At 42.3% G+C, this 26,374-nt stretch overlaps 1 pseudogene; it reads right to left on the reverse strand.

The window, feature by feature from the left end:
• Nucleotides 1-21,361: 21,361 nt before the first annotated feature.
• LOC129682396 (NADH-cytochrome b5 reductase 3-like) lies at nt 21,362-22,229 on the reverse strand (annotated as a pseudogene).
• Nucleotides 22,230-26,374: the final 4,145 nt, after the last annotated feature.

Here is a 26,374-nt window from a genome sequence, read left to right on the forward strand (position 1 = left end):
ATTTTTCCGTCCCAAAACATCTAAGTTTGATTTAAAAGGCTCCATTTATTAGCGTGAGAATTAGCAAAATGGGAGAAGAACAGGGAGGTTATGATCAGGTTGATTTTGGAAGTGGAAAAGTATGGCTGTTCCCTTATGAAAAGAAGGAAAGCATATATGCAGGAAGAAAAAAAAAATGCTGTTACTGATTTGTGTATGTGGTTTTGCACTTCTGGTTGTCCAAACCAACCAAACTACGGCCTTTTAACAGAAGGCTGTTTCAGAGCTTAGTTATATAGAACAAGAGGTTCTAACCCTTAGGGCAGAGAGGAGCATTAAGCACACCAATTCAGGATGGCCATTCAACATCTTTGCCAACGTTACTGATGTGGATTTATAACTAATACCTGACCAATCTAGAGTGGAGTTCAGTGTGGAAAGTAGAAAGAAAAATCAAAACAGATCAGGAGAGGCACAAAGAGCTTCTGTGTTCTTTAATGACCTCCTGCTTGTCTTCAACTCTCAAATCTCTGGGAGTGAACCCCTAAGCTGGTTCTCCAACACCATGCACGCAGTGATTCAAAGGACCATTACCTGGAGACTTCTTGGACATTCTTCACAGTCCATGCCCCTAATGTGCCTTTAAAACCCAAGTGTCTTCTCTCCATTCCAACTTCATTCTATGGCTGTATTTGTCTCTTGGTGTCAGATTTTTAGCTCCTCCTTTTCAGAAGTGTCTCAGAGAGGAGGACTTGTTCCAATTTCTCAAGACTTTGTCTTGACCCTAGAGCTCCAGTAAGGGAGGTGAGGGCATTGGGCATATAGCAAAACCTGATTTCCATGCTGCAGAGCAGAATCAACAGTGCTTAGGAGATTTCTTAGAGGCATGGTACTACAGAAGCAGAAGGCGAACAGCAAGGCCCATTTCCAGTGAGTGGATTATTTTTTAAATGCCAGTGACACCTGCTTAAACCTCCTTTACTTCTTGTAATTCACTAAATAATTCACTACACTCTACAGTTTGTCCACAGTGTCATGAGCTATAGAAATTGCCCTACTGGGAATGTTTTCACAGAATTTGTCCACCTGAGCAAATATCCCTATTATCTCTCTTAAATGGAGGCATTTGAACAGCCCACCCTACCAGGAAGTGAGAATGGTAATTATATTGGTAATTGCCTTACTGCTTACCCTGAAGCAGATTCCGAAATGAGGATCTGTATACGCCTGGTTGATTAGACAAGGATTCCCAGATGAAATCAGCAAAGGAGTGGGGGGCAGAAGAGCATTGACAGGGCCAAAGTTAAGAGAAGTTGATTTCATCCCGAGTTCAAGACTTCTACAGTGGGCAGCTGTCGCCCAGTCCTTACAGAGGAACCTTGGGTGTAAGCAGAGTTGTCACAAGGCTACCTGAAGCTAGCTGGGGTTTTATATTCTCGAATTATCTGTCTCTGCTGACCAAGGCCGAGTAAACTTTCAAGGACTTCTGCTTCAACAGCCGGCTTCAAGGGCTTGTGATAATCTCAGGGAGAAGAGACTCAGGGGTGGGTCAGTGAAAGTAAAGCTGTAGATCAAGATAGGAATGAACGGAACAATTAAAGGATCACAGGGGTGTGGAAGGGCTCTGTTGGCCACGTCATCAGAAACATTCACAGGAGCCTTTGTGATTCCTGAAAATCTCTCCTTCTCTCTGTCTCTGTCTCTGTCTCTGTCTCTGTCTCTCTCTCTCTCTCTCTCTCTGTGTGTGTGTGTGTGTGTGTGTGTGCATGCATGTATATCTTAGGCTGTGCAGGTCTTACAATGCCCCCTTTTACTTACCTCCTTGTATATCAAGAGGCTGAAGTGTTCAGCCTTTACTGTGACTGTTCAAAAGGGTCAGTACCAAGCAAAAATTCAAAATTTGGTCTGTCCAAAGGCCACATCCCAGATACATCTTCTTTCATCTTTATTCTTTTCATTCTTTCTTTATTTTATTTATTATTCTTTATTCTATCACTGCCCAGCAGAATAATTAAGTGAAGGGGACAGGAGGAATCAGGATGTTTATACAGAAGGAATAGCTATGATAAAACAGTTTGTCACTAAGAAATGTGGCAGAGAATGAGGGAGGATTATTTCAGGGACAGAACAAGTGACAACTGAGAGGAAATTTAGGGATGGTTTTCAAGTTCATGAAAGTTTTTTAACACAGAATAGATTGACCAGCTGTGCATGATTCTGTGACACAGTAGAATAAAATAGGCACTTCCTTGCTATTATAGCAGGAGCGTTTTAGTTGGACCGAAGTGAGTATTCCACAGCCAAAAAGGCAGGAGCACTGGAGTGAAATTCTATAAACTCAATTTAGAAGGAAGAGAAAAGGAAAGAGGAAGAAAGAAATGAAGGGAAGAAAAGCTGTCAGCCCGGTCTGGATGGTGCCGATGTATGGGACGTTACCTTGAGCACAGCTGTTTCACACCTGCAGTCTCTGCACAGGGGAACTGCCAACGAAAGCAGCGAATGTCATCAGAGAGGAGGCTGCGAGAAAGCTGCTGCCAGTGTGGACACTATTGGGTTAATCACTGTTTTGTACCCGAGAAGAGATGCACACTGGTCCGGTCCTGTCTGGTCTGGTGGTTTGCCTCTTAATGAGAACTCTCCTGTTCATTTTTCGCCCCCTCTTCCCTTCAAAGACAAAACTCTCAAGCACTCTTGTGCATAAAATGCTGCAGCATGACACAGAGCCATTACATACATGCATAAGATGATGCAGCGTGACATGAAGCAAACGGCTGTGTGGAAAGTAGGGGTATGGACTCCCTGTTCACCATTCACAGAGCCACTTCTCTTGGGATTTATTGCGTTATTGCTGTTTTAATTTATGTGTACATGTGTGTATTTGTGGTGAGTGTGTGCACGTGTGCGAGGGTGTCTACGGAGGCCAGGAAAGCGTGTCAGGCACTGTGAGCTGGGCAACTTTGGTGCTGGAAACTGAGCTGAGTCCTTTCAAGAACAGTGAGCACTTCAACCTGCGCAGTCATTTCGCCCGCCCACTCTGTTTCTCACTCTGCCCTGTTTTGGGTCATCTGTCCATGCGTGGCCTCCAGCCCTGGGGCTTTTCTACGCAGGATAAACACAGGCACACACGGATTGAACAATAATGTTTAAAATGAATTATGTAAAGGGTCCCACACATGCGTACAGTGGAGTTGGCTCACCTTCATTCCCCACTTCTGCGCTAAACTTCTCCCAATTTTATTCCCTCAACTTCGGATCCTTTAAAAAAAAATTTTAAATAGTCTGCTGGTTTTAATTTGTGATGCCCATAAACTTATGAATGTAGGGCCATACGCTGAAGCATGGTGAATCTACCAGGGCCAGACTCTTAAAGAAGACTGACCCTTCCTCCCCTAGAAGCCAGTAACTGCCACTCTGGGAATGGGGGCTTGAGTCTCCCGGCAGGGAGATGGAGTTTTAGAGGGAAGATACACATGTATCCTTTCCTTTTTATGAGTATGTGGTGTTGCGGGGCACGCGGGTATGCTGGTGTGCCGTCAAGTGTGTGGGGGATGGAGATGGTTTCAGCCATCACCCTTCCCATATCTCAAATTTATTCACCAAGGCAAGTGGGGCTCTCAGTGAACCGCGAGCTCACAGCTTCTGGTCTTCACAAAGCCAGCTTGGGTCCATGAAGACTGTGGAATGCTGGCATAGTGTTGGCTTCATTTTCCATTCAGGAAAACTGCGGCAGTGTAGCTAGCTGGCCCAAAGTCCTATACGTAAGAGGTGGCAGCTTGGTTCTTATGGACTATCTACTCTGTGGAGCCGTAGTTTACACCCAGAGGTTGGAGACCCCAAAATTCAAATCCATAATGATGTTCTTTGGATGCTTGTGTCAAACCTTACCTGAATGATATGAGCGGCTTCCGGATCCAGCTGTGGACACAGATGCTCAAACTACAAAGGACGGCGCTTGTGTGTGTTGCAGTTTTGTGCCACTTTCAGCATAAGGAGTTGCGAGTGACAGGTAGCTTCCCTATCAACTTCTCCATCTCCCGAAACTCCGGTAGCATGGGAATCAACTTCTAGAGTCACATTCCTTAAACAATTTAGCAACTTTAATTAATCAAATTACATCACATTCAAGCTTTTCTTCTTGTTAAGTCTAAAAGTTTCCCAATTAAGATTTAAAAGACTCCGAACAACACAGAATAAAAATAAAAAAGTTTTGGGTTAACAATGCCTTTCTCTGATAATTCTAGTTAATTGAAGTTTTAATTTCAGCAAGAGTAATAAAGGATGAGTTTATCTGAGAAGTAGGCTTTTCAAATTATTTACATATGCTTAATTAAAACAAACAAACAAACAAACAAACAAACCACCTTTTTTAAAACCATCATCACCAGTGTCTTTGCCTGCATTACCTTTGCTCCTATGGGCTGCCTAATACTGAGTACAGCGACCACACTCATTTCTGCAATCTGGTTAAAGGAAGCATCTGTGGGGGATGCAATCTGTATTGGCGTTGCTTCACAGACACTTCCATTTTTAGTTAGGATGCTGCTAGTTATCTCAGTGTGGCTCTGCCTGCTAGGAGCGAGCATCCTGTCGCATGTACGCGCTCACCTGCCGCTGGAGAACCTGCCCCCCCCCCCCCCCCCCCCCGTCGTCTCAGGCTATGAAGGTATATCCAGTTGTTTGGCACTAGAAGTGTGCACACACCAAGGAGAGGCCTGGTTTGAGACGTAGACACAGGTGCTAACATATACAAAGGCTCCTAGTTATCAGTAATATAAAATTGGTGGCGGGAACCAGGGAGACAGCTTGTTGGGTAAAGTGTCTGCCACAGTCGCGAGGGCCTAAGTTTATATCCTTCACACCCAAGAAAAATCTGGACTCAGTGCTGCGGGACTGTCCCTTCAGGGCTGCAGAGGAGAGATGGTGCTGAAGCTCACGGGCTAGCTGCCTTAAACACTAACAGTAGAAAGTACTCATGCCATCAAGTAGGGGGAAACTGAGCTGGAGCCCAGCTAGAAGCAGCACCGCTGCTCACTGTTGTCCATGGTGCCAGAAGGTACTATGCTAATGGAGAAAAAAAGCATCAGTATCACCCAACTGCAAACTTTGTGACTGACAGCAGAGGACTGCCTATTGTATACACTTGCTCAATAATGTTACAAATGCTATGGGAACAATCAACCACATTTTGATTGGATTTAAGACCCCCTCCATGAAATGGAATCCATATCTTACACTGCTAAAGTGTCCAAGACTCTGAGATGGGATAGACCATTGGGCTAGGGAGAAAAACTATTACTATTGTTCTGATATATAAACACAGCAATAAAATGACTCCTGATGGCCATCTTGCTGTAATTGCAGATCAGTGTATCACTCGACCCTCAGGGAAGCTTCATTCCAGGAGATAACTAACACAGAAACCCACAACTGGACACGGCACAGTGAGTGACAGACTTCAGAGCCCTCAGCCCTGAATAGGATCTCTTTATCAAACCCATCCTATCAAGACTCAGGGATCTATGCAGAAGAGGTAAAGAGATGTAAAGCCAAAGGAAACAGCACCTTTCAGACACCACAGGATTGATACACGTATGAATTCACAGAGGCTTGACAGCATACAAGATCTGTGCAAGTTCAAACCAGACAAAATCCCAGCACTGAAAAGGAAAGGTAGAACAAAGTCGCACCCTTGAGTAAGAAGCTGTTTACAATCAGCAATGGAAAATCAGTTTTCTCCAACAAACTGACACTGGGAAATAGAGTGTCAAGGACACTTCAGGGCAGGCCCCATGATCGTAAGTAGTTATCTGACTCAAAATGGACTCCATGTTTTGTGTGTTCGTTTGTTTGTTTTGAGCTTTTTAAAAATATCTTTTTGGTTTTTGTTGTGTCTTCTTTTGAAGATTTTTATTTTGTTGAGAAAAAGAGAGGAGAGAGGGGAGGAGAGAGAGAGCAAGAACAAGCGAGCAAGAGAGAGAATGGGAGAAACCATGAGTATGTGATGAAATTAGACGGGTAGGAAGGTAGGGAAATCTGGGAGGATTTATAGGAAAGCAAAGAATATGATAATATATAACACGATTTTTTTTTTTTTTTGAGACGAGGTCTCAGTGTGTAGCCTTGGCTGTTCTGGAATTCACTATGTAGACCAGGTTGGTTGTCTTTGATCTCGCATAGATCCCTCCCTCTGCATCATGAGTGCTGAGATTAAAGGTATGAACCACCACACCTTGTTCAAATATTTATTTTAAAGAAGGCAGTAGGAAATAAAATACCTAAAAGTTTATAAATACTTTTTAGAAGGTGGAGAATGATTAAAAATACACTTGACATCAGCTTCTGGCTTCCTCATATACACAAACACACACGCTTACTGCACACCCCTACTGCAGGAACACACCCCCAAAACACACATGCTCACCGCACTTACATACTATAGGCACTGCCCCCCCCCCAATGCACTAATTTAAAGTGAGCTAGAAAATTTGTTCCGGTCAGTAATAAAATAAATAACAACACATAAATTAGGAATGCTGTGTGTATGTGTGTAGGGAAAACAATATTTTTACCTTCTTTATGTAAAGTATCATAAAATTGTTGTAATATAATTATCAAAGAACTGACAGAAAAGCAATATTATATAGTTTGTTACTAACTTCCATTTCCCCTTTGAGAATGACACCGTTGTCCTTTCTGCTTTCCAGAGTTATGTGGCTGAGCCTGGTGATGCATGCCTTCAATCCCAGCACTTGAGGAACAGATGCAGGCAGATCTCTGTGGTAAGACCACACTGATGGTCTTACCAAGTTCCAGCCTAGCCAGGGGTCCATAGCAAGACTTTGTCTCAGTACACAAACAGGTAAGTTTTCAGTCACACAGACATCTCCCTTATGACACAGGGACAACAGTGCACTATGTTAAGACAACATTAAGAGGGTAGACTTTATGTTATGTGTTCTGAACAGGGACTGTCTCTGACATGAACTGATGGGCCTGCTCTTTGATCACTTTCCCCTGAGGGGGGAGCAGCCTTACCAGGCCACAGAGGAAGACAATGCAGCCACTCCTGATGAGACCTAATTGACTAGGATCAGAAGGAAGGAAAAGAAGATTTCCCCTATCAGTGGACTTGGGGAAGGGCATGCATGCAGAGGGTGGAGGAACGGAGGGATTGGGACGGGAGGAGGGAGGGAACCACAGGGGGGATACAAAGTGAATAAAATGTAATTAATAAAGAATAAAAATATTTTTCTTTTAATGAAAATAGATCTTTCTTTCATTCAATATATTCTAATTATGGTTTTCTCTCCCTCAGCTCCTAGATTTGTCTGATCTCCTCTACCATCCAAATCTACGCCCTTTCTTTCTCTCCTTTGAAAGCAAACTGACACCATAAAATAATAACAAAATATGACAAAGGGTAAAAGATAAAACAAACAAACTGGAATTATTGGCTCGCTTTCTTCCGTTTGTTTGTAATAAGTGTCATTAACTCACCTGCAAACACAAAAGGCAAAAGGAAGCAAAGACTCCTACTCTGGAGCGGTGGGTGTAGTGAGTTCCTTGATTTGGGTGATGGCACCAAGGCTGTATGTGTAGCTCCTAGCATGTAACAGTGTAGTAGCTCTATGCAGTTATTTGTTTTGCCAGTCATACTTTGGTAAAGCTATAAAAATGTGAGCTTTTTCAAATGCATGTTCAATGCAATTTGACTTAATTTTTTATAAATGTTATGCTATCTTGTGATTCACGTTCGTTGAAAAAGATTTTGTTTTTAATTTTAGTTATGCTTGTGTGTGTGTGTGTGTGTGTGTGTGTGTGTGTGTGTTGGAGGGGTACCTGCATGTAAGCACAGCACTTTTGGAGGGTGTGAGATCACCAGGAGCTGAAGTTACAGTAGCTGTGAGTCGCCAAGGTGGGTGCTGGGAACTGGGGTCCTCTGCAAGAGCAGTAACTCTTAACCATGGAGCCATCTTGGTAGCCTGTATCCTAGTTTTTAAACTTTCAAAGTATTTTCCTGTTTCTTTTTCTAAAATTGTAATTCTTTTCACACCGGAATTACGTTTCTACTTTTGGAGTTCTTAGAGAGGAGCCCCCCAAGTGAACACGCAGGGGCCCAATACATAGGTGTTGACCTCATTTTCTCTAAGCCTCAGGTAAGAAGAGGCGTTTGTTGAACCAAAGAGGAGGCCTGCCTCAAGTCAGGGCTGCAGAATGACCTGTGGAGGATTGTCTTGGATACCAGCTTATCTTTATGGAGGAAAGAACCGAACCCATGAAGTTCATATTTAAAATTATGTTTCAGCGCTTTGAGAGCTACGTCACTAGGACCAACGGCGCATATTTTTGTTGATTTTATGTGTGTGGGTGTTTTGCCTGCATGTGCGTCACATGTGTATCCTGGTAACCATGGAGGCTAGAAGAAGACACTGGATGCTCTGGAACTGGAATTGTAGACCATGTGGGTGCTGGGAATTGGCCCTGTGGAAGAACAGCCAGTGGCTTTACCAGCTGAGCCTCGTCTCCAATCCCAAATAAAGCAGACCACTTGACCAGCTGTCTTTTTCAGTATAGGAATGAACCCTCATTTTTTGCGTGTGCTGGGCAAATGCTCTACTACCCAAAAAGTCCTCAGCTTGAATGTAGTAAATTAATCCACTGAAATGTTCACACAATGGAGATAGTGAAAATTTCCATTTTAACTCTTCCGTGTGTCCTCAGATACTTGTGAGATATAATCTAGTCATAATCATTGTGAATCTTCTCCATAGTATTGATTGCGACTGTAGTTCGTCCTTTTGTGTTGCTGAGTACTATTCCACCACGTTGCAAATGACAATACTTTTCTCTGCTTTCCTGTGTAGATAATGCTTACTTGCATGCTTACCATTAGGGATTTCACACATTTGTCTTTACTATGTCCACTGTGCACCAGATACATTAATTTGGGGACAGAATCCCTGGAATTTGATTGCTTGGATTACACATGGATATAAGTTTCATGCTTTAAAAACGTTTCTTGCAGTTTTGTAAAGTAGTTGAACTGCTTTCTACTCCTATCAACAGCGGTCGTTCTGTTTGTGTTAGATCCTTGCTATAAGCACACAGGAGCCAGTCTGGAGGCCTGTGATGCTATCTCACGGTGCCTTTAAGGAAATGCCACTGAAGGCCTTGCCATGTGTTTGAGGCATCCCTGTACTTCTCTAATAAAAAGTCTGTTCAAGTCTTTTACTCCTTGTTCTCTCTCTTGAATTTTTCATATTTAAGAAAAACGCGTTTGGATACAAATCCTTAATCAGATATACAATTTGAAAATATTTACTCTCAGTCTGTAGCTTTTATTTTCATCCCCTAACAGTCTAATTCAAAAAGCAGAAGTTTAAACATTTTTGGGCTATCTGATGTATCAGTGTTTCCTGCTGCAGACTGTAATTTTGGATGGCGTTTAAGAAAGCTTCACCTAATCAAACTTGCACAAGTTTTCTCCTGAAAGTTTCACATTTAGGTCAATGACTCATGCTGAGTTAATTTTATGGTGTGAGATATGGATCAAAGTTTATTTTTTTCTTGCATATGTATATATCCAATTATTCCAGCACCATTTGTTGAAAAGACTAATCTTTTTCTACTGAATTTCCTTTGAATCTTTGTCAAAATCATTTGTCTGTGTGTGTGTGGGTCTATTTATGGACCCTCTTCTGTTCCATTCGTATATCTGCCTGTCTCTACATCACCACCAAACTGTCTGGATGATTGTAGCTTCATAATAAGCCTTAGTTCTCTAAATTTGCTCATCTTTTTTCAAAGTTGTTTTGGCTATTCTAGGTCCTTCAAATTTTTATATCAATTTTAGAATCAGTTCGTTAATTTCTATAAAAAATCTCGTAAGATTTTAATTGGGATTGTTTTAAATTTATGGACTGGTTTGGGTAGAATGGCTTTCTTAGGACTATTGAGTTTTCCTGCCAATGAAAAAAAAATGCTACTGTTTCTTAGGTCTTTCTTAATTGTCCCCAGTAATGCTGTGTGGGTGTCAGTGACCAGAGCTTTTACGAATTTTGTCAGATCTTTTCCTAATTACTTCATTTTGTTAGTTTTCTAATGACACTGTTCTTAACTTTTTAATTTCTCATGGTTTATGGCTAATACATAGAAATATAACAGGTTGTTGCATAATAGCCCTTTTATCCTGAAATCTCGGGCTCCACTCATCTTCTGCTTACTTGTTGATTGACATCTGCACTAAGGTAGACAACAAGGCCAGGAGGGAACTTCCAATCCATGTGGAATGTTTAAGCCAGGGAGCCATGATCTCGATCTTATAGCACCATACGCAAGGACGATGATCTTCCCATTCACTGAAGAGAATTCTCTTTTCACAGACTGTAGTGGATTTTCTACGTGATTGATTATGTCATTTATGAATAATGGCAATCTTATTTCAGCTTCTCCAATCTGGATGCTTTAATTCAGTTCTTTTCTGATTTTCTGTTGATACAGGGACCCTCTGTGTAGCCCAGTCCCACATTCTCCTTAAATTCTTCTGTATTTGTTTTCTTCATTTCTTTCTTTAAATATTTATTTAGTTATTTGCATTGGTGTTTTTGTCTGCATATATGTCTAAGTGAGAGTGTCAGATCTTGGAGTTACAGACACTTGTGAGCTGCCATGTGGGTGCTAGGAATTGAACTCAGGTCCTCTGGAAGAACAGTCAGTGCTCTTAACCTTTGAGCCATCTCTCCAGCCTCTTGTTTTCTAGCAGACTACAGATTCCAGTTGATACTGAAGAGGTAATGGGTACAGGCATCTTGCTTTGTTCCTGTTCCCATGAAAGCAGGATTTAAAGTTAGCTGAATGTTTGTTTATAGTGCCATTTATGGAGCTGAGAAAGTTCCTTTTTTATTCTAAGCCTACTCTTCTAAGAGTTTAAGAAAATTCAGGGTGCAGGTTCAAATTTGTCAAATGCTTTTTCCTGCGTTTATTTAGATGTTCAGTAGTTCATCTTCCTCTGGCTTTTTTCTTTGTTGTTATGGTAAAATGTGTCAATACATTTCCTGTTGACGAACTAACCAAGCACTTGGAGGCATGCTGTATTATCTTTGAACATAGTGTTGGATTTGATTTGCCCAAATTTTGGTTTTACTGGGTTGGAGAGATGGCTCAGCAGTTAAGAGCACTGACTGTTCTTCCAGAGGACACGAGCTTAGTTCCCAGCAGCCACAGGGTGCAACTCATAACTGTCTGTAACTCCAAGATCCGACACCCTCTCATAGGCAGTCCTGCAGCCGTCACATGCACGCATCACACACGCGCATCTGTCATCACAATGAGCCTTGGTGTGAATTCTAGCTGTATCATCTTCATCTATTGCTTGTATCAAGGTAATTTTGTCTCATCGTTGCAAAACGTTCCGTCCTTCTCGTTTATCTGGATGGCTTTGCATAAAGTTGGCATTATTTCTGTCTGCCTGTGTTTTAGCAGTTATCTGTGGGAAGTTTTAGAAATATTAATTCAATTGCTTTAATAGAAAGAAGGTTGCCTAGTAGTTTTCTTGACTGGCTTTGCCAATTTGTGCCTTTTAAGGAATTTGCCCACTATAGCCAAATTGTAGACTTTTTGGTAAAAGAGTTTGTTTTATATATAAGAGTCTCTTGGAACTGTTTTGATATTGCAACATCTATATTGATGTCATATCTCTTATCACTGATAGTAATGTGTTTTAATCTTTCCCCACTCTAATCAGTCTTTTTTTTTTTTTGTATTTTTTTCTTTTTTCTTTTTCTCACACACAGTACATCCTGACCACAGCTTTCCCTCCTTCTACTGCTCTCAGTTCCCTTCCCTCTCTCTCCCCTCTCCCCAAGATCTGCTCCTCCTCCATTTACCTTCAGAAAAGAGCAGGCCTCTCAGACACATCAACCGTACTTGCCATAACAAGATGCAGGCACAAACCCTCATAGCAAGGCTGGACGATGCAACCCCGCGGGAGGAAAAGGGTCCCATGAACAGACAAAAGCGTCAAAGATGCTCCTCCTCCCATTGTTAGGAGTCCCACGAAAAACCCCAAGCTAGCAACCACAACGCATGCAGAGGGGCTAGTGCAGACTCCGGCCGGCGCCATGGTTGTCGCTCTAGTCTCTTCGAGCCACTGTGAGCCGGCCCTGTTTGGTTGACTCTGTGGTCCATCTCTCCTGGTATTTTCAACTCTTCTGGCTCCTAAAATCATTTATGCCAGTCTTTCCTGAGGCTCTCTGAGCTTTACTTAATGTTTGGCTGTGGGTCTCTGCATTTGTTCTCATCAGCCGCCAAAGGAAGCCTCCAGTGGCGAGTGGAATAGGCAGTCTAGGAGTATAACAGCATATCATTAGGAATCATCTCATAATTTTTTCCCCCAGTTTTGTTTGGTTCTGCCCTAGGTCTCTGGGCCACCTAGCTTCTGGTTCCTGTCCATCCAGGCGACGTCAGGATGGGCTCCCTCTGTGGCTTGGATCTCAAGTTAGGTCAGTCACTAGTTGGCACTCCCACAAGCTCTGAGCCATCATTACCCCAGCACCATAGTGCAATCAAGGCAGGTTATAGGTTTCCATGACACTAGGTTTCCACATAACTTCCAAAATGGCCCCCAATTCCAGTCGTTTTTCCCCATACTTTCTCCCTCCAGCCACCCCCATCCTTCCTGTTTCCACGCCCCCCCAAATCCACCCGCAAAATCTGTTCCATTTTCCTTGCTGGGAAGAGATCCATGTGTCTCCCTAGAGCTCTCCTTGCTCCTTGGCCCCATTGGGTCTGTGGATGGTAGTGCGATATCCTTCTTAAAGAAATTAATAATACAAGCTTTCCTATGTATAAAACAACTTCATTTGGCTTTAATTTTTTTCACTTATATGCGTTTGTTGTCTCTACCTTTGTACACCTGTGCCTGCCTATATACAGTTGTATGTGGCGGATGTCTTCTTTCATAGTTTCTATTATTTATTATTATTATTATTATGACTACCTGATCAGTGAGCCCCCAGGACCTGCCCATCTCCCCCTGCAGCCACCATCACCATGCCCTACTCCTTCATGTGAGTTCTGGGGATGGGGCTCAGACCCCATGCATGCATGGTCAGCACTTTACCCATGGACCCACGTCTTCAGCCCCTGTTCTACATTATGATGTTCCCTCTTCTGTGTTTCACTCTGGGTCGTCTCTGTTTCAGTGCCTTCGCGTTCACTAATCTTTTCTTCTGCAATGTCTAATCTTCTGCTAATCCCAGAAACTGTATTTTTCATCTCACATGTTTTGGTTTTAATAACCACAAGTTCTATTTGGTTCTGTTTTCCACTTTTCTTGTTTTTGCCTAACTTTTTGAACATATGGAATATAGTTATAATAACCAGTTTAATATCCTTCTCTGCTAACTATAACATCTGTGGTTAGTTCTTAATCAGATCCAATTGATTGATTTATCTCTTCATTATGGATAATATTTTCCTGTGTCTTTGTGTGTCTGGGAAATTTTGATTGGATGCCAGATATTGTAAATTATACCTCGTAGGATGCTGAGGTTTTTGTGTTCCTATAAATATTGTTGAGCTTTGTTCCAGGCACAGTTAAGTTACTTGGAATCAGCATGGCTCTTCCTGGTCTTGCTTTGAAAAATCTCTAGGCAGACTGGAGTGTTGTTAGTCATGGGCTAATTATTCCACAGCAGAAGTGATACTTTTATGAGTACCATACCCCATGCATTGTGTACTGTGAGGCTTCCTAGTCTGTTCTGTGCCACCAGCATTCTGCCCTGATTGTTGGCTGGGCACGGATACTTCTTCTAGGTGGTTCTTTATCTAGCCATTTGTTCGTAGGGATGTGCTGGTGTGTGCTCAGCTGAGCCCTCCACGGGTCTGGTACACAGGATTGGATTCTCCCTCTGGGCAGCTCTTTTCCCCCAGGCACTCAGTGTCATGAACTCTCCATGTTCTGATTTTCCACCCTCAACTCTGTCCTTTCACTTGGGTAGTGCTTTACCTGAGTTCTCCTCTTGTGCTATACTCTGGAAACTCCCCTATGCTAGTAAGGAAGGCAGCCACAGGCCCATTTTTTTTTTTTCTATCTCTGGTCTCAAAGACCACCAGCATCCTTTATTGCCAGATGATACTGGGTTTTGTTGGTTAAAATAGAGAATAAACTGGTTTTTATTTTTCTTTCTTAGCTGGAAGCAACACCAGTTCCCCCAAATCTACCTACTCTTTATGAAGGGAGGGTAGTGCTTGTTTGTTTTGTCATGTTTTGCTTTTTGTTTTTTGCTTTGCTTTTTTATGTTGGGTTTAACACTGTAGCTCAGGGTGGCCTGGAGCCCACAGTGACTGTTCTGCATCAGCTACAATAACAGGCATGTATCAGCACACCTAGATTTTTGTTTGCTTTTGTTTTGAGATGTGATTTTGTACCCCAGGCTGGTAGAGAGCTCTTTAAAAAAAATATTTAATTTTGTTTACTATTGCAAATCATCATCATCATCATCATCATCATCATCATCATCATCATCATTTCTGTGTGTGTGGGTGTACGCACTCGCATGTGCCTTGATGTGAGCTTAGAGGTCAGAAGACAACCTCCAGGAGTCCATTCTTTTCTTTGATTGTGGGTTCTGGGATTGAGCTGGAGTCAGCAAGCTTTCATACTAGGTGCTTTTGCCTGCTGAGCCATCTTGTCAACCCTGGTAAAGAACTCTTGATCCTTCTGCCACAGCCTTGTGAGTACTGGGATTACACTTGTCTACACGAACATGTCTGGCTTAGATTTTTAAAGATCAGAATAAAAAATAAATTAACATTTCAGAAATCACAAAGGGATTTCATGTTTTCTGTATAGATGTTCGACAATTAAATAAATCACAATTCAGTCTCAATTTGAACTTCTTTAGGAAAGAAATTCTCAGCTCATCAGGCCTGGTGGGGCACACCTTTAATCCCAGCACTCTGGTGGCAGAGGCAGATAGATCTCTGAGTTAGAGGCCACCCTGGTCTACAGAGTGAATTCTAGGACAGTCAGGTTACATAGAGAAACCCTGTATTGAAAAAAAAAATCTTTCTCAGTCACCCTGTGCCTGCTGTGCCAAAAGGATGGTGACCTGAGTCCCAGAAACTCAGAACCCCCAACAGTTGCTGATGATTTTTGGAATAGGCAATTTCTGTTATTTTTAGCAAACAGAAAGAGTGCATAAAAATGTCAAAAGAAACTACTTTTGAAGAACAAAATAGAAGCTGACTCACTGAAGGGACTACTGGGAGCAGTTACCCAGAGCCTGCTGTAGGTCAGGATGCTGATTTAAGGTTATTGCTTTTGCAAATTCTGCAAAACCAAAAAGCAAGAAACAAACCCCACACCAAAACCCCACCACTAACAAAATGGAACATATTTCCCCCTGGCTTTGCCAATAGTGACTAAATTCCTCTACAGTTACAGTCTCGTGGGAACTGTAGAAGCAGATTTTATTCTCGGGATTTCTCAGATCTCCTTTTTCTAACTCAGATTAACATTGGCTAATGATAGACAGGAAAAACTGTCCCTCCTGATAGTGCACTGACTTGCCTGACAAGATCCCTGGAACTTTAGCATGCGGGTTTCCTTGGCCTTAGGGGAGTGAAGCTTGAACTTTCCCATCAGACACCTGTCCAAACCTGAGGATGCTCATTAATTCTTGGCATAAAGGCGTCAATTTGACAACCGATCTCCTAAGGAGAGACATGAGCTGGCTCTGAATTAACTGTGGGTAAGCAAAACTCGGTCTTGTTGCTACAATGGATTTTATTGCATTAAAACATTCTTTAACATTTAAAAGGAAAGATTTCATTTGTTTATATGCGTGTGTGCGTGTGTGCACCTACAGGTGTGTATGTGAACTAAACGTGTGCAGGTGACTGTGGAGGCCGGAAGAGGGTCATCATATCCCCTGGAACTGAAGCTATATGGCGCTGTGGGCAACCCAACATTGGTGCTGGGAGCCAAATCTGGGGCTTCTGCAAGAGCAGTAAGTGCTCTTAACCATTGGACTAGTTCTTTGGCCCATTATTAAACAAACAAACAAACAAACAAACAAACCAAAAACTTACATGACCATTTTAAAAGGCCATGGCTATTAAAAATGCTTAATTCAGTTAATATTATCAATAATTCCTAGTTTATCTCTGAATTACAGAAGTTCTTTTCTGACCATGCACCTAGTACTGCTCTCAAACTTACACAAACATATTTTTGTTACAATATGAAATTGAGAAAGATCTCTTGTAGCATAGTTTTGAATGAATTTAATAACAAAAGGTTCATGCATATGTAGGCAGGAGAAATAAACATGGAAGAATTGACTACACTTTTACATTTGTTTAGATGTATTTTTTTTTCCTTCATGATTGATTATGTGTCTGTGTGAGGGTATGTGCACTTGTGCCTAAGAAGACCTGAAGAAGGACGGGATTTGACGGAACTGCATTGTCAGCTTCCTGACCTGGGAGCTCAGTGCTGGGCACCAAACTCTTGTCCGTTGCAAGAGCACTAAGGGCTCTTACCGACTATGCTGTATCTTTAGCCCCAACTTTCACATTTGGAAGTCATTCTGTCATGAGACTTGTTGTTTCCAGGCCTTGGTTCGTATTAAGCTCCACTGGTTCCTGTCATTTGCCTTCTCCCTGTCTTCTTCAGAGCATGCAAACAAACATACCAAGATAGTCAAAAGACTACTGAGCAAAGTGTGATGGGAAGCTTCTCAGCTTGTTTCCTCATGTCAGGTACCACACATACCATAGTTCTAGAGAGAGCCAACAGTGTGGTCTTTGAACACTGGTGACAGCAGCCAAGGGATGCCCTTCCCTTTCATGGGCTCAGAAATAATTCAGCTTTGCCAGCTCCTGTGACGGTCTCCTTAGACAAAGGGAAACCACCATTCTTCACGATCTGTAAACATACAGCGGTATTTCTGCAGTCCCTATGTCTTAGGGGGCTCCAACTCCTTAGTGCAGGGCTTCTGAAACTCCCCGTTCACAACTCTTTATACTGTGAGGTGAAAGATACGTCTGAAATTTAAACTACCGTGCTTAAGCGTTTTATAAGACAGAAATGCCTCTAATGTACCTGTAAGTCCCACTTGTCCGAGAACAGATACCTTCCTGGAGTGCTGTAAGGTGACACTTTTTCACTTCTGTATACAAGGTTGGCTGCCCCATCTGCACCTGATGTGCTTGCTCAGGAGGTATGTCAGGGTGTGTGTTTGCCTCCAATTAGATTAAGGCAAGAAGATAGCCTTGTGGGCTTTGCCTTTATAAGCACCCCACTAATGTAGCTTGTGGCCATTCTCTGGGACTCTTGGGTATGGATCAAGCTAGTGCTTACCCTCCTGGCCAGTATTTAATAAAGTTTACTTCAAATTTGACTCAAAAATTGTAGCAGCGGTCTTATTCTTTTCCAGTGGGATTAACAATACCCAAGAAATTTTTACATGACTTGAATATTTCATATGTAAGAGCATGAAACAAGAATACAAGTCAAACATTTATTGATAATAAATCATGAAGAAATTTGTTTTAAAACAATTCTTGGGTATACACATAATTTTACCATTCATTAAAGATGAAAGAAAAATTACAGTCAAGAGATGAATGTGCTTGTTAGAGTGAAGAATTAAATCTTACTGAATATTTGCTACTAGACATACAGACTCTTCAGTGTTTGTTGGAATTGATAAATATTTTGGTTTTCAACCTGCAGTGTTGAGAAGGCCGTATCACATAAAAGTGTAGCATAAATAATCAGAAATGGATTTAAGGCCATTTGAGGAATTGTTGGAATTCTGTCCTAATCCTAAGCAGAAATCCACTTACCAATTTTTGTGAGATTTAAGAGAGCAACTCAAACAACAATATTTAAAAAGATTCACTTTTTTATGTGCATAGTGTTTTGTCTACCTATCTGTATAACCTCCACATTTGCTGCCCTTGAAGGCCAGGGGAAGCCATCAGGTCCCCTGAAACTGGAGTCATAGGTGCATGTGGGCAGTCATGTGGGTTCTAGGAACTGAACCTGGGTCCTCTGCAAGAGCAGTATGCACTATCAGAGAGGAAACTGAGTCTCAAACAGGCAACGTACTGGTGGCTGTGTCCCTGTGATTGACAAGCGTTTTCCTAACTAGGTACGTGATGGCAACCCAGCACAGGACTCGTGTGATGTTCTCTAAGTCTGAGAGAAGAGAGAAATAAATGGCTAATGATTACCACATATCAACACTGACAGTAATTTCAGATGGAACAATGAGTTGAATATAAAACCGTAAGAAAAAAAAAAGTAGAAAACTGCTAACTAACATACCAGAGAAACACAAACAGAAAGAGATCTATACATTTAAGTGTCTAGGACTTTAAAGTTTAATATGACAAAAACATCATAAGAGTCAAAGTCTAAAAAAAAAAAAGTATTGATGTTGTAGATGAGATACTGAGTTTTTTAATATAATTTAGATTTTGGATGCAGAAAGCAAATGAGCATGGAAGCAGGTAACTCACAGAATCACCTGTTTGGTTGATAAATATACATGACATACAAAAACATACGACCTGAGCAACGTGGAGATGTGGCTTTCCTGTAAACTGCCACAGGGCGACAAGAGCCCCGTTTTGAATTTTGTTTGTATTTTTGAGCATAATTGTAGTGGTTTGACTGGGAAATGTGCCCCATAGTCTCAGGAATTTGAAAACTTGGATTCTAGTTGGTGGTGCTGTTTGGGGAGGTTTAGGAGGTGTAGCCTTGCTAGAGGAAATACGTCAGTGGAGGTGGGCTTTGAGAGTTTAAAAACTCACACCGTTTTGGATTCATTTGCTCTCTGTTTCCTGCCTGTGGATCACGACGTGAGATCTCAGCTTGTGGCTCCAGCTGCGGTACCTGCCTGCTGCCAGGGCATCACTGTAGTGTGCTGGAGGACTCCTAAACCTCTGTAACCATAAGTCCAAATGAAAGCCCTTTCTTCCATAAGTTGCCTTAGTCATGGTGTTCTAGCCAAGCAATAACCTAATGCAAAAATTATTAATGTGTTAAAAACACATCCTCTGTGACCCAGTGTTGCCATCTGCATGTGAAATATAAGGACGCCTGTGCTGGGACAGTGGTCCTCAGATCCTGCTGTGGCTCCAGGCGGCTGCACAGCCTCTGGGAAAGAAACCTAGGTAGCAGCCCTCGCTGCTGGGATGGGTCCGGAAGGGGGCACTCATCTCTGCTTTCTGAACTGACAAAGTACCATAAACAGCATCTGCAGACCCTGGCCACTGCAACTTAAGCTGCATTCTCTGTCATGAAAGGTTGGATTCCCCAAAACCATGAGCTAAAATAAAAGTCTCAAGTCTCAAGTGTTGTTTCTGTCAATTATCTTTATCATAGTAATAGAAAATAAGTAAGTCATCCAGTAAAAGATTTTACTCTAGAGACAGACTTGTACAAATGTATCCATATTTAAGTACAAACATTCCCAGTGAAGTATCAATTATATTACACCACCATCTAAAACCTCCTAAATGTTCATAAATAAAGAGATTAGATGAGTGTATTATAGTGCTCATTTATAATGAAGTTATTCAAAAGCAGAAGGTAGATTTATTAGGGCTGACATAAAAAGTCTAAGGTGAACTACTATTAGAAAATCAAATGGCATCCTTCCTCTCGTAATTTGATCCTATATGTGTATATCATATAAGCGTATTGAAAAAAAAATCTGTGAATGAATGAGATTGCCAAGGCAAAGGGCACCAGGAAAGCACACAGGGCTCTTGTGAATATTGATTTGTTTTTGGACCTGAATTCTTGATCTTCTTATAACAGCCCTTTTTTCATTCATATCACATGCTTTGAAAGAGATATACCCTCACCGTCACTCTAGAGATAGAGCACGAGGCCCAGTTATACAGGAAGCGTGTAGGCATCCCCAAGGCCAAAGTGATGTCAGGAATGCTAAGGGTTGCAAAATGGTCAAGTCAGAGTGGACGGTCAGCATACTGTGAGCCCCTGACGACTTGGACTTTGCTTCCGGAGGGGTGGCAGGTGAGATGTCAGGAGCCCTGGATAGGAGCGAGGGCAAAGTGGAGAGGATGAAGTGGAGTTCGAATCCGCAGAGCTGCATCCACACACTCTGCAGCGAAACCGACCAAGATCAGATGCTGCTGCATCCTCCAGGCAGCTTCAAATTAGAAGGCTGCTGAGATGACTCTTCCGTATCTCATGAATAGCACGTATTTATGCAATGAAACATTCTTCATACATCGTAAGATTATCTACTTTATAATCACCCTTTCATCAAGAGGTGTACAATAAGTGAGCATTACCCGCATGCTTGTAACTCCAGACTATATCGGGCAGCTCTGAAGTCTCAGCAGGTTTTTGTTTGTTTGTTTGTTTGTTTGTTTGTTTTGTCTTATTTAGCTTGTTTTCATGACAAGGTTTCTCTATGTAGCCTTGGCTGTCTTGGATTAGCTTTGTAGACCAGGCTGGCCTTGAACTCACAGAGATCTGCCTACCTCTGCTTCCAGAGTGCTGGGATTACAGGCATGTGGCACTGCGCCCAGTATGTCTCAACATTCTTTTTTCGAGTATTTGCAAAGTTTTACTTTAACTCTTTTCTGCCCTTAAAAAAAGCCAGTATGCAGGAGGCCTCCACCACCGCGGGAGGCGCCACGACCAGACAGGGCAGGTTTAGGATGGAGAAACAAGCCAGAGTGGTGGCTCCAAAGCCTGGGACCCTGAGGTCTATCGCTCTCTGTCGGGCTGACTACTTAGGGCACCCAAGGCTGCAGGGGGTCATGGGGTCTTAGAAGGGTCCAGGTGTTACCCCCAGGGACCTTTGGCCAGCAGTGGGGGCTGTTCTGTCACTGCCAGACACCCTCCTAAGAGAACTCCTGGGTGTCACTGTCTAATGTAGTATTAGGGGCATAGGCCAGACCGTGACCTAAGGCAGGTGACAGGCATGGGTCCTAGGACTGTAGCCATTTATCTTTTCCTTTCTATAGATTGTGGCTCATGGCAATGGGTAGACATGGTACTGACAGCTCTCTCTCTGTGTGTGTGTGTGCGTGTGTGTGTGTTCGTTCGTGTGTAAGGAGGTGATCATAGGGCATCTCTGGTACTGGGCAGACAGAAGCCTGTGTAGAAAGTCGTCAAGAGGGACCACCTGATACACAGGCCTGTTCCCACATGGGCCTCTCAGGGGCCAGTACAGCTAGATGAGCAGGGACAGGCAGGTCAAGCTGAACCCAGGCATGGATGTGGGCATGTGTTAGGGTGAGGGACAGGGGTGGGGAACAAAGGGTTGGTCAGGTGGCTGTGGTAAATGCAGTGGCAGCAGGCATCAGAGTAGCCAGTGTCCAGCCATCAGAGGGTGAAGCATCCTGTTTTGGGGTGGCCCATACTCTCTAGGTTGGCAAACAGGCAGACTGGATCATTGGCGGGAGTCCACATCTCAGTATCAGTGGCTTCTCAAGAGGTAGAAGGTGGTCTCTGTTTATCTCCTCATTCAGCAAGCCCTGGCTGTAATCCCAGACATCAGGGGCTTTGTCCACTGTGTACTGGAGCTCAAAGTAGTGGAATGTTCCTTCCTCAGTTCTTTCAGCACAGGCAGCAGCAGGATGTCTTTCTCATACTGGTTGACAAAGAGCAGGTAGCACACAGTGTGGTCATTTGGGTCCTTCATGATTCCACAGATCATCTGCAATATTGGGGTGAAGTTCGTTCTTCTTGCAATTATGCCTACAGACTTCACGGTCCTGACAACAGGGTTGGACTTCTTTTCCATAGGGATGGCAAACTCCCCTTTGCCCCGGTAGACTAGCAGCCCACCGGGGTCCCAGAAATCAAAGGTGTCTCCAATATTCATGTTTTCTAGGTGCTGGGACATCTTCCTTCCAGCTGGAAACTTGGGATGGGTGTCCTTGAAGTAAACCTTGAGAACCAAGTCCACAAAGCACTTGTCATCCCTACATACGGGGGTGTAGGGCTGAACGACCAAGTTCCCTTAGATCCTAGTCTAGAGGTAGAGGTTCTGACCGATGGGAAGGTCCAGGATGTGCTAGGGCGAAGGCGGGGTGAATCAGAAGCGCCATGTGTCCTGATTGATAACCTCTTGTCAGTGAGCTGCGGCGGGTTCTTGACGTCTGGGTTCTTGAGGATGATGGCGAATGGGGAGCATTCAAACAGCTTCATAAAGAGGCTGTGGAGAGACGGGGGAGAGCACCACAAGGCTCAACGTTTCAGAGGTTTAGTCCATTATCAAGCTGGGAAGCATGATGGCATGCAGACAGACTTGGTGCTGGAGAAGCAGTGGAGAGTTCTACATCTTGATCCTCAGGCAGCAGCAGGAGACAGTCTGTTGTCCTAACAGTTTTAAGAGAGACAAGTTTATTTTTCATAAAGACATTGATCCAGTGAGAAGTAACAGTAGGTCTCTGGTCCTCATCCTCACTAAGGCATCAGGCAGAAGACATGCAGCTATGATCACAGGGCAGACAAATGCTGGCAACCTACCGCTTGGAGAAGATATATACCTAATGTTTCATTGGCTCAGACAAGTCACATGACAGTTGTTCCCGCCTACCAACGCCTATGGGATGGATGGGATTTACACTTCCTTGTAACTCATCTGCATTTGCCCAGAGCACATTTTTTTAAAATTATAATTAATAGTGGGTTAACACTTTTTTTCTAAAACAAAAATTGTCTTAACTTTTCAGTTGCCATTTCTAGCAGACATAAAGCAAACTGGCTCATTGCCGTGTACCCCTGGGTGAACAAAGGGTTTGGTAACAGTGTAGCCCAATTAAAACGAACAAGTAGAGGCCCACCTTTCAGAAAGTTGGTCTTGTTCCATAATCTTTGAGTAATAAGAACTCTACTCGGTATAACCATTATGTGTGATGAAATACATTTGATTGATGGTGGGTGAGCTGAGCTCTCACACGTGGGAGCTTTAGGAACAATTCTAGCATATGTGACTTCCTGGCTCATTTTGGTATCATTTTCACTAGTATTGTTTTTATTGAGTTTACATTTTTCTCTACATTCTTATTTATTAATTTTTGTATGTGCTTACATGTGAGAGCCATGGCATTCTGTGGAAGTCAGAGCTGGGTTCCTCCTTCCACAATATGGGTCCTGGGGGTGAAGTGGGGTTGTCAAACTTGGTGGCAAGGGCTTTTACCAACTGAACCATCTCGCCAGCCTGCATTCTTTATTCTTTTAAATACTATTTTGTCTGTTGTGTCTGTAGTCATTTACAATTTACTGCTAAATTCATCCTTTCATTGGAACTAGATTTGAAATAACTTTGGTAAATGCCAGCAGAGATAAAACCAAAACAACAGAGTATTATATTCTCCAAGAATAAACTTACCAGCCCTGTGGTGGTCAGAGGCAGCAGGCTCTAGCAACCCTGATGAAGCCAATAGGACTTCCTTTGGTAATTACAGCAACCTTCATAATGTTACTGATTGTAAGGAAACCATTTGTCCAGCAGCATAGGAATGATTAATTACATTATGATGTTATTAAGAAGCAGGATGTTATTGTATCTATAAGTAATTTAGGTTATAGGACAACAGCAAAGCTCAGACATTCATTATCGAGTAGAGTTGAAACAGACTGGGTAAAGAGGCTGCCCACACTGAGGAGGAGAGTCTCAGTGTGCTAGCTTAGCAGCCATTTCTACTTTTATATTACTTCTATGCTGTAAACATTTGGCATTTATTTATTCATTCGTTGGGGCTGGTGGGTAATTTGGAAGTCAGAGGACAACTTGGGAGAGTCAGCTCTCTCCTTCCACCACATGGGTCCTGGGGATCAAAACTAGGTCATCAGGCTTGGCAACAAGGACATGCTGAGCCACCTTGCCAGCCTATATTACTCTTTGGAAGTTTATTATTTCAAGTATTTATTAATTTACCATGAGGGAAATTTATGTGTTCTCTGTCCTCATGTGAATGAGATATCTTAAATATTAGCTGGCTTTATCTGCACTAGGTCATAGGGTTTATAAAAGTTAGTGCTGAATTGAGGAATAAAGTAGATTTTCAGATTGTGAAAGAAGGTAATTGAAGAGAAACAGGAAAACAACTGTAAATTTAAGAAATATGAATCTAGCCAGTAGAGAGTTGGCTAGATGATGTTTAAGTAAATGATGGGGTCCCACGCAGAAGATGCCTGTGGTCTGGGGGAGAACAGTCATTCAACACCCAGTTCTTTAATAAGTTTCAAAAGTATGTGCATGATTGGACCAGTCCATTGAGCTCCCTCCCCCACCAAAAAAGAAAAATATTAGAACTATACAATGCGGTTTACATTTGTTCTGAATTTTTATGCACTGATTTAAAATATGGAGGTTGCAATATCCACCTTTTTTTTTTTTTTTGAGAATGAAATGGCATGAGGAAGGCATGTTGCATATAATTGCATAGCCCTTGAATTTACCATGCTCCTGTCAGCCTTCCAAGTGCTGGATTGTCAGGGTGTACCTCTGGCCCTGATCTCTATGTCTACTCACAGATTGCTTATTACACAACAGCTTAATCTGTTATTCCTCAGTGGATTGCTATTTCAGGATAGTAACTTTATGGATGTAGGGTTTAAATCCTGTAAATTAAAGAAAAAAAAATGCCTGTTAACCTCATGCTGCTCTAGGATCATGTCTAAATTCTTACAGAAGCAATGGATTTTCAGAGTTGTGCTCTGTCTCTGTTTCCCACCCTGACATGAAGCACATGATTGCAGATGTTCATTGTCACATCTGCCTTCACATTGGTGCGGGGGATCTGAACCCCAGTCCTCATGTTTGCACAACAAGCATGGAACCCACTGAGTATCGCCTCAGCACCCTTTCTTTACCATTCCAAACTGAAATGACTTAAATATCCATCAGCAAATGAGTGGAAAAAAAATGTGCTACATCCAAATGATATGATATGATATGATATGATAATATATATGTATACTCAGCAATAAAAGGAATGAATTACTGAGTCAAGCAGCAGGATAGATGACTCTAAAGAATGTCAGGCTACGCAAAGCATATATATATATATATATATATATATATATATATATATATATATGTGATGGTTCCATTTATGAGAAACTAGAAGAGAGACATCTTATTTATACCAGTGTTTACCTGAGGCGGGTGGTCTGGTGGGGCTGGCTGGCAATGAGGTCAAAGAACTTTTTGGGTAGTGGAATCTTACAGTTCCTCACTGTAAATGGTAGTTGCATGGGCTAATAAGTTAACCCAAAGTCACCTAAAATGTCAGTTGTATATCAGTCCATTTTGTTTATTTTAATTTATTCATCGTATAAATGCATTTCATTTTCATGTGTATTTCTGGGGTATATGCATGTATGTAAGTGTGTGTGAGCATGTGCACTTGTGCGCATGTGTGTGCACTCACAGAGGCTCAAAACTGATGTTAGGAAGCATTCCTGACTGCTCTTCCACCTCACTCATGGAGCCAGGCCTCTCAGTCAAACCCCGAAGTCACTGATGTTGCTGGTCTTGTAGTTTGCTCCGCAGATTCCCTGTCTCACCCATTCAAGGCTAGAACTGCAGGCTAACCGTGGTGCCTGCCCAGCATTTCATATGGGTTTTGGGAATCTGAAATCTGGTCCTCTCACTAGCAGGCTAGCACTTTAGCCATCTCCAGCCTCAGTCAAGTTGATTCTAAGGAAAACAGACTAGAAGTTCAGTCTGCTTCCTTGTTGTCTCTGGGCTCTCTTGTTCTCTCCAGTGAAAATGTTTGAATGCCTTTGACTTTTGGATTTCGGAGAGAGAATTGCAGGCCCAGCATAGAAAATCTGCATTAATTTCTCCAAATTTCATACCCTTTATCATAATGAAAGACATATAATATTAAGAGAGACTATTTTTCACACATAAAGTATAAGACATGAAGTCCAAATAGAGCTCCTCATTAATCACGGTGTGCCAAGCAACGTTAAGTGCTGGGAGTCCATCCAAGAATAAGGTAGTTCAGCTCCAGCACCCTGAGTGCCGTATTCACAGCACTTAACACTATATGTTTAACACTTGCTTAGCCCATGTGTGGAATGAAGACTTTGAAACCTAGTACAAGGGCCTAGATTTCGTTATTTTATAGTCAGATCATCGCTAGATGAGAATGCTTGCAGGGTTCCAGGATAGAGGGGAGGAATAATTAGCCCCAAATAGACATATAGGGAGCATGATGTCCATGCTAAGGAAATTCAAGAAAAATAAACAAAATATAGATTTTTAACAGGAAGAAAAGGCAGCTATGCATGGGTATAGTGATTCACTCATTCATTGAAAGAGTATGTATTGACCCAGGAGCTCTTAGGGACTATTGTCAAGGAAGAGGACCCCAG

This window comes from Psammomys obesus, unplaced genomic scaffold (assembly GCF_907164565.1).
Source record: "Psammomys obesus unplaced genomic scaffold, mPsaObe1.curated_primary_1811, whole genome shotgun sequence".
In the NCBI taxonomy this organism is placed as follows: domain Eukaryota; kingdom Metazoa; phylum Chordata; class Mammalia; order Rodentia; family Muridae; genus Psammomys; species Psammomys obesus.